This window comes from Ictidomys tridecemlineatus, chromosome 1 (assembly GCF_052094955.1).
Source record: "Ictidomys tridecemlineatus isolate mIctTri1 chromosome 1, mIctTri1.hap1, whole genome shotgun sequence".
In the NCBI taxonomy this organism is placed as follows: domain Eukaryota; kingdom Metazoa; phylum Chordata; class Mammalia; order Rodentia; family Sciuridae; genus Ictidomys; species Ictidomys tridecemlineatus.
In genome coordinates this window covers 107410808-107426420 of record NC_135477.1, presented here as the reverse complement: position 1 = coordinate 107426420, position 15613 = coordinate 107410808, and the positions used below count along the sequence as shown (strand labels likewise).

At 32.1% G+C, this 15613-nt stretch overlaps 1 pseudogene; it reads left to right on the top strand.

Moving 5' to 3' along the window:
- The first annotated feature begins 1293 nt into the window (after positions 1 to 1293).
- On the top strand, positions 1294 to 1420 carry LOC120885984 (small nucleolar RNA SNORA72; annotated as a pseudogene).
- Positions 1421 to 15613: the final 14193 nt, after the last annotated feature.

The window sequence follows — 15613 nt, the reverse complement described above, 5'->3', positions numbered from 1 at the left end:
TCTTTAACAATTTACATTATTAGTTTAGCTCCACCCAAATAATCTCTTTGGGTTCACTCAGTTATTATTCTAATCACAGAAGAAAAATATGCCTATTCACTAGCTGGGTTCACACTCAAGGGGAGTGGGTTATAAAAGATGTATATATCAGGGGACAGGAACCTTGAAGGGCCATTTTATTCTCCCTAACACCAAAACAATTTAAATAGTATGATTCAACTTTGGTAGTAGCCTGTGGGGTGTGTGTGTGTGTGTGTGTGTGTGTGTGTGTGTGTATGAAATAATGACCATGTTGTTCAAAGAATTAAAATTACTGTTTTTCAGATAATTACTCCATTCTACCCTATGATTTTTATATAGTATAAACTTCTGTTGTTTTATGCTGAGTTTCTATTGTTTATAAAATCAGGACTAAGGTATTTTTTTCTATTAAGAATACAAAATTGTTCTGTGTGTTGTGCCTACATTTAGATTATAAATACATATTTTAGGCAATTGTTCAGTGAGTATAAATGGAAACATTGTGAAGAATATACTTGGTTAAGTTTTTCAGACATATAGTTATGCTGAAATTTGAGTTTAATTCAGAAAAAAATAAATTTTAATGATATCAGTTTTCTTCCACATCCAAAATTTTATTTTTTGTTCATTAGTATAAAAGCTCGCAGCACCACTGACTCTTGGTCTGTTTTAATATTCTTTAGCAGAGTGGTGTTTTATGTATTAGTTCTTTAAAACTGTGACCATGTTTTTTATGAGCAGGTAATTTGTACAGATGTATATAAAATTTTGTTTGTATGATTTACTATTTATTTGTAAATTGAGTAAATTTCAGTGTTCAGTGTATTTAATTTTTCTCACTTTAAATGTATTATAGTTATTCAAGTTGGATCTTTGATAGCATAAAACATTTAAGGATTCTTTTTGTAAGAAGTAAACTTGAGGATTAAAATAATTTTGAGGAGCTGAAATGATCCATCTTCCTGAAGTGGAAGTATAATTCAGTTTTTAAGTAGAAGATTGTCTGTAGGAGAATTGTGTGTGTGTGTGTGTGTGTGTGTGTGTGTGCCTGTGTGTGATTGTGTGTATATGTGTGTCTCTTAGATATTTGGATAGATAAAACCATGTACTGAATTCATATGTTGTAACCTAATCCTCAGTGTGATACTTGGGTTCTAATTTTGTTATGAGGTTATAGATTCCATTAATGGGATTAATGACCTTAGAAAAATAAACACGAGTAATCTCTTTCTCCCTTTTGTGTGATGATTCAGGTAGAAAGTATTGTCTGTACTGTAATATTTTTGCTGTTCTGAGTTAGTAGTATCGGGACAGGCTAAACATTCACTACAAAGACCATGCAGTGTCCCTAGACCTAATTCTTTCACTGGGTCTGGTTTTGTAAATGCTGGTGATAAACCAGGTCTCATTTATTATATGACCATTTTGTGCTGTCATTTAATAGCTACTATTCTAGGTTATCTCATACTGACCTTAAGAAAAATGACAATATATTTTATGTAATAACTTAGAAAGAATTGGTGATAATTTCAGACTCGTCTAAAGAATTTATAACCAAAATAGGAAATTTTTTTTGACAAACTAACAGTTGGTATGAATTGTCTTATAAAATCACTGTTTTGGGGAGTTTTCTTAGAAAAAAAAAAAAGGAAGCACTGCCTCTGTAATGAAGAATGGAGCCCTCATTGAGAAACCACTCAGGCTGGTATGATCATTTCGGACCTCCACAATGCATAATAATGAAAAAAATGTGTGTTAATCTAGCCAGTGTGGTAATTTGTTAAGGGACCTCAAAATGACTGAGACAGAAAGATAGTTTCTGGATGAATGGATAGATAATAGCGCAATAAATAGATATTTTTTAAACTGGAATTGTATTTTCTGGTTTAATTTTAACATGAGTCTTGTATTAACTTCAAACTATATTTAAAATTATATGTTGCTATTTCATGATATAGAAAGAATTTTTGAACAATTGCTTTAATATGCTCAAAAATCATTCTCTGCTCCTTTGTCAACTGCAACACCAATTGTGTTTTAGGAAAATACATGGAGATACTTTGGAGGCTGTTAATCAAAATCCCTATGCTTCAAATGTCAAGGGATGCAAGAGACCAGTCACTCATTAGTCCCATCAGGTTTGTCCGGAAAGCTCCTGCAGGTTAACACAAAAGCTGAAAACCATTAGAATTCATTCTTCCATGGTGACCCCATGGCACCCTGTCCATTATTTACTGCTTCTCTTGTTCCTTTATTTTATGAGAAGCCTGACTCTTAAGTTTTTCATTCATTGATACTCAACTGCCTTTGCACATATGTTTCCATGAACTGAAATGAGCATCAGTGTGAGGTTTTCTTTTCCCAAGAGCTTGTACATGTTAAACGTATTTTATTCTTTTGTTTCCTTATTATTTATGAAAATTACTAAATAATACTAGCATTTCTCTATCCCCAAACATGGCAGATATGACTGCAGCTTGTTTGATTATACTGGTTATTTTTAAAGTATGCTTCAGGATATTTTATAAACATTCAGCTGCATTACAATCTTCAAATGAGTCCCTGAAGGAAGCTTTCAAATAACTTGTGTTGTCTTTTTTTATATCATACCATTCCATAGATGTATCACTTAGTAAATATAATGGTGCTTCATTTTATTTCAAAAGACTAGAAAGAATAAATGTCCTTTTGAAAAATAATGTTACACCTAAAATCCAACTGAGAGTATTCCAGATTTTCTCAGGGGCATCTTAATGGATACCATTATTTAGCTTCAAGCAATTTTGCAATCAAGTCACATATAGCAATGACATTATTTAAATAAGAATTAAACTATGAAGGCAACCGCTTTTGAAAATGAATATGTCACTAGCTCTCTGCTAAGTCATTATTTTAGCCAGACTATACTATAGAAAGGAATATGAATCTTTCTTTTTATAGTTCAGGATGATGTAGCCATTGACAATGGAGCATTGACTTTATATATTATCAAACAAGCATGAAACAAGCAAGTCCTATCATATAAATTGTGGAGAACTTATTTTTATCATACTGTACTTCTTATTTTTGCTATTTTATTTAGCACTTCTCATAAGTTACTGGGTTAATTGAAGAAAGTACTAGAATCAAGATTGTTGAAATCTAATTCAGGTTCAGGCTTTTGTTGATATACTTAATCTTGATTTACTTGTCCTCATCTCATAACTTTGAACTTTCTTTTATCTTTTATCTATCTTTCTGAGAAAAATATTTTATGAACATATCAGTCATAAAAAATAAATTTTATAAAATGAATGGATTCAGGAAAAGAAATGCATAAACCATTGCACATTTTATTTTATACCATGTATCTCCTCCATCATTTGCTGGCATCATATTCAAATGCTACTTAAAGTAAGACATGTAACAAAAGACTGAAGTACATTGGCAAACCATGGCTTAGAACATTTAAAAGTCTTCAGTTTTCAGTTATATAATATAAAGTTTTAATAATACATGTCATGAAAATAGACAGTCAGTGTGCAGTTTTTCTGAATGAGAATGCTAAATTCAGAAAATACATTTATTTACTAATCTTCCTGGGACTTGTCTAGAAACCTCCTAGAATGTCAGTATGGTTAGAAACCCAAGGCATGGAATAAGAGAGAAAAAATGTTAAATAAATTTAGATGATAAAATGGGATAGGAATTTTGAGAACTCATTGCAATGGCCTTTTCTCCCTCTGGGTTATAAATTCTGCTTTATTGGTAGTTTCAGTATTTAGAGAAGTATATGTTTGGGATGTCAGAATACTATGCTAAAACACAATATAGTCTAATAATTATATGTACTTTCTATGTGATTAAAATATCTATAATCCCACCCAATAATCAGAGTAAGAACCCTATTCCTATGGTTCCATCAAACAGTCTTCTGTGTACTACACATTCTTCAAAAAAAGATGCCTTTTGAAACGTGCTTAAAGAATTTTTCACTGCATACATTACTGTTTCCTTATTTAGTTTTTTAATGAAAACCCAGAAATATTTAGATAACTATATTTACAAAACTATGAGGCAAGTAGATGTCATGATTTCCAGTTTTCAAGTTGAAGTTTATGTGAATAATATTTTTTACTAATAAAAATTCAGAATGTTCCTTTTTATGGCATCGCTCTTGATAGGCTGAAAAATGACTGATGTAGTCTCAGAAAGCATGTGTTATAATATAGCTTTATGATTCTTCAGTGATATGACAGAGTATCCCCTGAACCAAGCTAAACCTGCAGCCAAGAAAAGGTGATTATGATGCCATCAGAGAAGCCTTTCAAACCTAAAGGCAGACAATTCTCTGTTAATGCTACAGGAATCTATCTGAAGGACACACATGTTTCACTGTAGCGTATGTGTAAATTGCCAGCATGAGTAAATATCTGCAAAATACAGGTACAAAATCTAGTTTAAAGAGGAGCAATGATAGAGCAACCAAAGAAGTCACTCAGACATTGTAAATCATGTAAAATAGGTTACATCCCAGGAGGCTATACAAAGTTCTTTATTATAATATTTTAGTTGCTATCAGTGTTTAATATGATACAAAAAGCTAGTTTGATGAATTAGATTAATCTCATATGAGGCTATGGGAATATGGGTTAAATGGAATTAAACAAAAGCCTAGAGGGGTTATTAAATGCCAACTTATAATTGGTATTGAATTGTTGACAACTGTTTTTTTTCTATTTCAACTGCATAACATGGTACTAAGTACAATGTAATGAGTTTAATGCAAGTTCAGGAGCTTTACTATAGTAGTACTTTATAACTCTTTGTGATTTACATTAATTTGCAACATTAAATATTAAAGATAACAAGATTAATATACTATACTGTTAGAGTCTGTAAACAAGTAAGGATGGCACCTGGCATTTTGCAAAAGGGAGTGGTTTGTGAAGTAACACCAGTGAGTCATTAAGTGTGGAGATTTCTTATTGGTTGACTGCTGTATCTAGTTTATGTTAATTAAGATAAGCTGTATGGAATGTATATATACCGCTCCTGTCCTACAATAAACGGCTCCCTCTCCTGCTGTATGGATCTACACAAGTTCTTCGTCACCCCCTGGTTATTTTGCTGCAACCTGACTGCAGCACTATATCAAACCAATAACACTTTAAATATATACAAACTTTATTATTTTGCATATGATTTTTATTTTAACTAGATTAATTACTCCTGGGAATTCTCAAAAGTGTCTATTAACATTTATCCTAAATAAAGACCCAGCTAGAATGTGGAAGTGACTTCCTACATATATTTCTGTCCAGGTAAAGTTTTTATATATTGTTATTTTTCAGGAAAAATAGCAGAAAGAGTAAGTCTGATGACTATCTTTGTAATTGTGTTTCTAATCTCACTTGGTATGTATCAGTGATATATGAAGCATGATTAAAGTGTAAGTTATGAAACTGAAAAAAGGAGTAAGTAGAAAGAAGATGTGATAACCATTTTGTTCTTTCCCTCTGAAAGGTGGTGTTGGACCTTCTGCGTCTTTGAGAGTAAGTGTTAAAATTTGTTTATGATGGTTTATGATCAGCCCAGTTCTCCAGTCAGGAGAAACCGTACCAAGCAGCGTACTCTTCACTTTTTGTAGCCGTGCTTTGAAATCAATGAGTCTCTCACACTTAGTTTTATTTTATATCAGAGAAGAGTCTCCTGCAAGCACAATCTGTTTGCTCTGTCACATGAGCCATTCTTGAAATTAGGTCAGAGTTCATTACGCTGCTAGTGCCTCCTTTAGGCACAGGCGCAGAGGAACATAAAAGTTAAATCTTAGCTTGAGGCACAGAGAATGGATTTCAGTTTTGTAAGGAATTAGAAATTGCGTTAGGATAGCTAGATTTCACACAGATAGGAAATAAGTGTCCTCGAAGAAAAACTAGCTAGTAGAGGGAAAGAGTGTAAAGTAGTAGAAGACTTCTGGGAGAGCGACAAGCACACAAAGAGAAGGAAAATGACCAAGAGGTGTTTCATTGGGAGGGGATGTTCTGAGAGCATGTCGACACAAAAAGCGAATGTGGCACTAGTAGTCTGGCAGAAACTCAGTGTCTCACCAGTATTGCAAAAGGAGATGCCTTTGAAAAAGGAAGTTAATATTGAGCATATGTGGAAAGCACAAAGGGCAACAAAATACATAAAATTTGTAATCATTCACACTCCAGCATAAGAATGACATTATGAAAGTAAATAAAATTTGACAGAAAAAAAAAAGAAGTGGAGAATCAATAAGCTGCTTTAGAAATACTTCGGTAATAAAAATCTAGAACTCAAATTACTCTTCTTTCAGAAAGTAGACATTAGTTTCACGTAAGAAAGTATGTTATGCATTTTATTTGTACACATAAATGTGTATTTTTTTCCTGCTGAATACAAATGAATTAAATTCAATTGTTTTTCTTGGTTAAGGACAGAAAATAAAATAAACCAGTACCCTAGGCAATTTTCATTTTCCTGTGATTTAAGTGTTTACAAAATGAACATCACATTTTTTGTTTTGTTTTTGTTTATTGGAGTCAAGGATTCATTAGGTACATAGGGCATAAACTTCTGAACTATCTTTTCTATCTGTTCGTTATATATCATCTACTTACCAACCTACCTAATCTACCTACTTGATTGTTGTTCTAATTTTATTAGATACATATGTACATAAAATATATGTGTACATATAAATGAACATCTACTTATGATTAAATTATATGTGATCTACGGAGGCTGAGGAATTTCCCAGTACTAGTCCCTATAAAACTTAAGAGAAAGATTTGAAAAGCTTCTGAGGTCTCTGAGGTTGACTTACAGATAAAATTGTACTCTTATTTGATTTACCTTAAATTTTCTAATTTCTCAAAAATGACCCATTTAAAATTGTCCATAGAAACATACTGAATGCTTTCTTTGGTTAAGAAACTATAAAGAAGCGAGGCTTGGTGGCACACATCTGTAATTCCAGCGACTCAGGAGGCTAAGGCAGAAGGATGGCAAGTTCAAAGCCAGCCTCAGCAAAAGTAGGGTGCTAAACAACTCAGTGAAACCCTGTTTCTAAATAAAATTAAAAATTGGGCTGGGAGGTGGCTCAGTGGCCAACTGCCCCTGAGTTCAATCTCTACATGTATATAATACCCCACATTTTTTGGAGTCTAACATATTAATTGATTGTTAGCTTCCAATCCAAACATTAAGGCAAGTAACTAAGCTTGTTTTCTTCATATGTAAAACAGACCACATAGTAAAACGAATCCCGAGGTAATATCTAATTGAAGTAATAAATGTAAGTATTTAACATAGTGCCTGAATGTATAAAGTACACAATATTATTATTATTAGTAGTAGTAGTGTTGGATGATAATATTCATATGTATATATTTACAGAGCTATGCAAAATTCTAAGGCAATCAAAATTTCATAACTTTTCACTCAATGTGGTAGGGAAGTACAGACGGAGATAGTTTCAGACATTTGAGGAGGCTAGTTAGATGAATAGGTGAGATAAATAGAGTAGGAACAGAATGTTGAAGGCTTCATCAGCAGAACTAAAAGGTAAATAGTGCCACAGAAAAAAATTAACACACCTGGATTCTGCAATAACAGGTATGTAAATTACCTTGGTTGCAAAGCAAAATTAATTGCTTTAAGTCAAATATTTTGTATAATAAGTAAATGTATTTTGAATATTGAATTTTTATTTGTGCTTTACTAAAATGTCATATAGCATGTTTGATAATGTGTGTTGTCATCAAAGATAGCTGAGACAATGTTCTAATTGTTTCAACAATCAGAATTGAATTTTCTAAAATAATTTTCAGTATGAGATGTTTTTGAAAATAGGTCACTTATCTTTGCACTGTTTCCTATTCCCAAAGTAAAAGGAAAGTTCATATTTAAACTTTTTGCTTGCTGACATTTCTTTTTCCTGTCATTTTGAAACTCTTCTAAGACATGCCCAGAGGTTTTATTGAAATTCATTATATTGTGGAAATTGAACTTGGTCAGGAGCAAAAATTAGAAAATAATGCTGAGGATTGGAAAATTTTTGGAAATTTATAATCTTATAAAAGTTTGTAGACACTGTTAAGAATTTATGTTCAGCAGTCTGTGTCAGATAGTCTTTTGTGAATATGATATAAAAAAGCCTACTTGTTTCTTCTGAGTTAAAGCTGTATCATATTCCCCTTCTCTAAACTCCAAATTAAAAAAAAAAAAACTTTAGAGAAGTTTGCTTCTCCCTGGTTTGCACTGTTGTGTAGCATTCATTGCAAAAGATTTAAAGTTGAAAATAAAATTGAGAAGTATTGATTTATCCTAGGCTTGGAGAGAGTAGTTCAGTAAAACAGAATCATATGATAGGATATTACATCTTTTTTGTAAAGTGGCAATTTCTTTCTTTCAACCAAATACATTAGTTGAAGGAAATGTGCTCTAAAAACAGCTGTAAATAAACCTATTTTTCAAATTAAATTAAATTTATTTTAAATTGATGTAAAATATAAAAATTGTACATTTTATTTGGTATGATGTGGTATTTCAACACCTGAAGTAATTCTTAGTTTACAATTTAGAGATTGTTTTCTGTTCTTTTAAATTCTGGCACACTAGAGAGTAGTGTATAGATTACTAATATTATGTAAGTAGGCTCTAATGTTTATGAAAATTTAGTTAAAATATCATTTAGATTCTTGTATTTTCCCTTTGTAATAAACATACTTTGACGAATGTACATTGATCAGCTCTTGTGATTTCTTTGAAACTGAGAAGCTACCGGCACTAGCCTTTGAATGCTTAAACAGAACAGTTCTTGGCAAATTATGATGATTACTTACCTCTAGTAGTCCACACAAAAGATGGACATTCTCTAAATGGCCTCATGTCTTTCATATAAATACATTTAAATTCAATCATCAGTGAATACCTCAGATTTTTAGATAGGATACTGACTATTTTTCTTCATGAATATATTTTTGCAAAGAGCAACTGCTGTTGGAATCTCAGTAGTCATACTCAAAATAAAATATGTATGAACAAGTGAAATGACCACCTAGTACTAAAAACAATATTTAGGCTGGAGCTGTAGCTCAGTGGTAAAGCGATTGCTTTGCAAGTGTGGGGCACTGGGTTTGATCCTCAGCACTACATAAAAATAAATGAAGGTATTGTGTCCATCTAAAACTAAAAAAAAATTCAAAAATATTTATGAAATTATTACTCCTCTAATGAGGGGGATCATAGCTACATTTTGAGTCAGTAAAACTGCAAACAGATAAATATAATAATATGATACTAAGAAAATCATGGGCCACAGATACTAAAGGAAGAAAGATGTAATAAAGGTGAAAGCTGTCATGAAAGTGGAAGGGAGACTATTAGAGAAACAAAAAGTAGAAGGTGAACAGGAGGAAACATGTGAGGAAAGAAAGAGGGGTGATAGGAGTATAAATGATTAAAGTATGTTTTATGCATATACAAATATGCTACCATGAAATCCATTACTGTGTATAGTTGATCTACAATAATAATGGAAAGAACATGTAAAAATAATGATTTCATTTCTTGAATCCATTAAAATTAGTTTTAATGGATTCCTTGAATCCATTAAAATTAGTTAGCAATTTAGGAAAAACTAAAGCAACCAGAGGTTAATCCAGGGTGATTTGTTTTGACTGAAATAATGATTGAACTATGCAATATTTGTAAGAAAACACTCTGCATTTTTATGACAATTCACTGTACACTGTATATTTACTTCCTCAACTAAACTAACAAGGAAACTTAACATCAATTATAATGAAGGAGTAATAAGAAACTTCTTTAAGTCATTTAGGATGGAAATGTTTTTATATGAAACCTTCAAAATCTTCCCTTAATTTCAATTATCCAAACACTGCTCCATTTTCCTTGGTTTCTATCAGATTATGTTTATGTACAGTTCATGTTTTCAGACTTTATCTTCTCATATAGTCCTACCTATATGCTTATTTATATTTCTAGCATGTTCAAAATACATAAAAACTTTTATTAACATCTTTATTTAGTTGTTAATTAGACATTTCTGTTTAAGAAGGCAACATATAATTCCCAATCTATACCTCCCTTTTTCTTCAACAGTATGTGTCATCCACCATGGATCAACTAAAATCAAAATTCAGTGGGTATAACTGTTCCTGTCTTTACCTCTACCTAGAATATTGTCTGGTACTTCATTTGTCCCTGACAGATATATATTAAATATCATAAGAAATATTTAATTATGCTTGGGAAAAACATAAAGTAGAAGTTGTAAACTAATCTTTATCAAGTATATTATCATCATAAGAATTTCACATGTATCAATTCAGGTGCATATTTAATAACCAGAAAGTTTACAGTTTATAAATGTATTTACAAAATGTATTTGCATGCTTGCTTATATAACTACCTCAGGAGGATCCTGAAGATTATCAGCTTCATGTAGGTGAGAAGCAAGTCTTCTTTCTTACTTTATCACGGCACCTAGTTCTTATCACAAAGGAGATTTTTAATGAAGGTTTCTGGAACTTGCCTTTGTAAAACATTGACAATACATATGCAAAAGTCTGTCTAAAATTGATAGTTTATATTGTGAAAACATTTATAACTTTCCTTCCTTGTCTTCTTACTTAGCAATCATCAGCTTTTGTGTTTGGTGGTTATATCAATTGATTTAATCCAGTATGATGAAAGAACCCTAAATTTTGGGACCAGTCTTAGATAAGTTTGCCAATGCCAGAACTGGTTTCATTGGAAAAGGCAATGAACTTTTTTTTTTGTTTGTTTGCTTCTTCATATAGTAAAGAGATTTAGGGTAGAATATCTCAAAGATATACTAGAGGTCTGACTCTTATTATTTTCTTTCTTTCAACTTTTTTTAAATTTTAAGATGCTTATGTGACCAGAATTTCCAATTTGAGTCCTGTGTCAATCATTTTTATCTGATGTATGGAATTAAATAGTATACCTCAAATCCTGGACTCTATCTTATCTATTCATGCCATTGATCTCAGAGGAGCCTATGCCATAGAATATAATAAATCAGCTCAATTTTTTGTCACTCATGCAAATAATTCAACTTATATCTCACTCATATTCATTGTTGTGTTAGGGTTCTCTAGCAAAACCCAACCTATAGATTATATGTGAGTATATGCATGGATGTGTGTGTGTGTATCTCTATGTGGGGTGATTTATTAAGTTTGACTTACATAACCAGAAGCTAGATAGTTGCACAGTGTCTGAAGAGCTCAGGAAATCAGTCATTGCTCAGTTCAAATAGCTGGAAGCCTTAGAGCCCTAGAAGCTTCTTGGAGATTTCACTGGTATGAGTCCATATTGAAAAGCTGGAAAACTTGATTCTGATGTACATAGGCAATGACAGCATCAAAATCACAACTATGCAAGAAAAATCAAGCTTCTGTGTACTTGCAACAAAGCATTGTCCTTCCACTTTTTCTTCTATCTGGGACCCTAGACTATTGTACAATGTGGTCCACATTCCAGGCAGGTCTTCATCTCTGAGTTCACTAAGCCACATGCCAATAGTCTTCAGAAAAAAAAAAAAACTTTAGGGACACACACATAAAAGTACTTTACCAATTTTTTAGGTGTTTCTCAATTCAGCCAAGTTGATGAACAGATTAACCATCACAATTATGATTATTGATGAGCATCATGCCCTTGTATTATGATGAGTAATTCAAATTAAACAGAAACAATATTTCCAGAGAATCACTTTCTCTATAACACTTTCTCTATAATCTTGTTAAAGTCATCCATGTCCATCTCCACCTGTCATTCTCTCTCACATTGTGTTGATTTGCTTGCTTCATAGTTTTATCACAAACAAAACTATCTGTTATTACAGTGCTTATCCTCTGCCCACCTTCCATTGTGACCCGAAGTAGAGCAGAAGATTCCTGTTAACAGAGACTTCCTATGAATTTTATAACCATAGGATCTCATTATCTAATAATATTTAAACAAAGAATAAATAAACTATTCTAAAAATTTCTCAATGCTGTGGAGAAAATTGATAAGAAGAAACTACACATAGGCAAGTAATATTTGGGGAGGGTCTGGGAATTGAACTCAGGGTCACTCAACATCACTGAGCCACATCTCTAGTTCTATTTTGTATTTTATTTAGAGTCAAGGTTTCACTGAGTTGCTTAGTGCTTCACTGTTTCTGAGGCTGACTTTGAAATGGAGATCCTCCTGCCTTAGCCTCCTGAGCCTCTGGGATCACAGGCATGTGCCACTGTGACTGGCTAGGCAAGTAAATTTTTAACAAGATGATTTTGGACAACATTCTTACATAAGGCAAACTAAGCCACAACAAAATAAAACACAATACACTTTCAGAATGCATGACATGTAATTTAGAATATCTTTTGATTTTATACATTATCTATAAAGTAGGTAGGAGTCGGAATATCTATAGTCAGTGAATAATGTATTAAGAATGGTGCCAGTCAATATACTGAAAAAGGGAATTGTACTCACCAATGAGCTCTGCACTGTCCAGTAACTGTGCATACCACTGTCACACACCTTTCACAATTATGTGTTGCAATTACTTGTTTACTTCTCTGTATTCTTGTTAGACTATGGTCTTCCTGAGGGCAAATAAAGGATATTTTTCTAACATCATCCTGGTGAAAGTGTGTTTTCAAAATGGTGTGTTTTTAACAGTAATGATAAAGAAGCAGTGTAGAACAGGCGGAGAACAGGATTGTAATCATGACCATGAACATGGCAAAGACTGCCCTTAGAAATATCTTGTCCAGGCTTTCCTGCAGTATGCTACTGTCAACATATTCCCCTTAAGGTAACATTATTCTGTTCCTTTCCCTCCCATTTTTTTTAAGAGATGTTACACTCTGGTCATGTTTCTTAGTCCAGGTTTCTGTGTGGTTGTGGTTTTGTTCATGTGTATTTGTAAGCACACAGGAGAGCATATGTGTGTGGTTGGCTGGCTATGTGTATCTACATCTGTATGTATTAATATATCTTTCTGATGGTTTTTAATCTCATTATTATGAACAAAAGTTTTAAAAATGTGAAAGCAGAATATGTGAGTAATTTCAGACACAGAATTCTTTACTTCACATAATTATTTAAATTAAAACAATAGGCTTACAGGAGTCATTGATTTTGAAAACAATTAAATATTCTGACTAAGCATTAATTTATTCTGTCAGTGATTTAACAAAGTATCACTCCTACTCCATATTAATAGCTTGTTATCTGATTTTAATTAAAAAATCACAAGTGATGGTATTTATTTGAACATTTAAACTATTTCAAAAATATTATAATTTTGTTTACTTACCCAATTCAATAAAAATTCAATATTTTTACTTTTATTATAATGAATTTTCTCTGTGGTGCAAATTGCAATGGGCATGATAAACATCTGTTCTAATTCCCATTGACTAGTCAATAATAAAGTCTCCTTTATATACTTGTGCTAATGTGATTAACTCCATCTTTTTTAGATAAAAGTGATCAATTCTTTTTTGCTCTTTCACTCTGTGTCAGGCTAAAATGCTTTTCCTCCTGGTATCTTAGTGTCATGAAAAATCTAAACAATCAATATCTCTACTTTCTCATCTTATATATTCTAATTAGTGCCTACTGATAGAGGCTATTCACTTTCTCAAACTAAGTGTTTTGTAAATTCAACAATTTCCTTCTTACAATGATGTCTACTTTGATTTTCTTCTCTCTCATTTGTTACTGTTGATTATTATTTTCCCTTGAAACATCTTTTGTTTATATCAAATCATACTCTCTCCATTAATCACCTATTTTGTCTCCTAGTTTCAGTTTTGCTCCTAAAATGTCTTAAATTCCATGCTCTGATTCTCAGGTCTATTTCCCAAACTATGTTTTATTTTATTTTTATTTTATAACATCTCTTATAACAATCACTGCAAATCATCTATTTTTTCTAAATGTGAACTAAACTCATCTTTATCCCAAAGGATTATTCTAGCTTGACCACTTTTGGAGCACCAAAGGTGGTATCAAATGCTTGCTTTAGATTTCCTTTCCCATACAATCTGCATGGTTTTCATAAGGACTAGGAAGTTTATCATCTAGTTCAAATATTTGCTATGTTTCACTTGGTTACTATAATTTCCTAACTATTCTCTCTCTGCCTGAAAACTTTAATGTCTCCTTTTGAATTTCTAAAAAGCCATACTTACTTCACCATCTTTGTTTAAAATCTTACATGACTCTAATTGTTAACACATAAATTATTAGTAATAGGGATACTTCATAATTGGACTTCTTTTTCATTCTCATGTCCCTATATATCCTTCATATTTACTGTACTCTACAGAGAAAAAAATCTAAAACTGAAACTACATATATCCTCTTGAATGTGTTGTTTTATTCCAATATCTATTCTTAATTTTTTTTGAGGGGGGGGAAATGTCATAGTTGTTAGGGTCTTAAGCAAAATCCTATCAAGTTACCCCCTTCAAGATACAAAAAAACAAAGAACACACCATTTCTTCAGTAAAGTTTTGTCTGACATCCCCACATTAGTTTAGTCACATCATACTTCATAAACCATTAATTTTATTCTTATTTTGTTAACATTAGCATGACACTCTTATCATCTCCTTTAGAGGAATAATGTATCTAGGTATAGGATATGCTCTTGTTCAGAATGATAATTTTGCATTGGAACATTAAGATTTGGGCAAGGGACAGAAAATATCAGCAAACTACCAGAAGCTATGGAAGAGTCAAGGAGTATATTTCTGTCACTAGCCTCAGAAAGCCTTATTCTTAGACTTCCAATCAAGACAGTTGTGAGAAAGAATCTGTTTTTTGAGCTACTCAGTGTGCAGTATATTGCTATAGTCACTGCAGCAAAGTAATACAAACTTATTAGTGTTCATGAACAAAACAAAAAAAAGCAGACTCCATTAAGGTAAAGGGATCTCCATTAACAGTAGCAACAGATAGGATTAGCTACATAGGAATAAATTTACAAAAGATGTTTAAAACATTGATGAGGGGGTTTTCATTGCCATTGTTGTTGCTTGGTATTATTTTTCTATGCTCAGGTTTAAACCCAGAGTCTTGAAAACATGGTAGGCAGTAGTCTACTACTAAATTATCCCACAGCCTGATAACAGTGTTTTAAATACTTCTAAAAGACACAAAATTAGACTTGAGGAAATGAAATGAAGGTTCTTGTTCTTAGATAAATCAGCATTACAAAAACATCACTTCTTTCTAATTTAATTTGTAAATTAAACACAATCCTGACAAATATACTAAGATTTGCAAATTGGACAAATCAATGTGAAATTCACACTGGGAAAAAGCATAAAAGAATAGACAAGAAGTCATTTAAAAGCAAATTATGAGGTAGAAAAATTCATAGACTCTGTTAACATATATGTTAAGTGATATAAGTGATATTAAAAAACCAAAGGTAGAATGTTTTCTCTGATGCTTGGAAGCTAACCCATAATAACTGAGGTGGGGCAGAGGGGAACATATAAGTTCAGTAGATTAGGCAATGGAG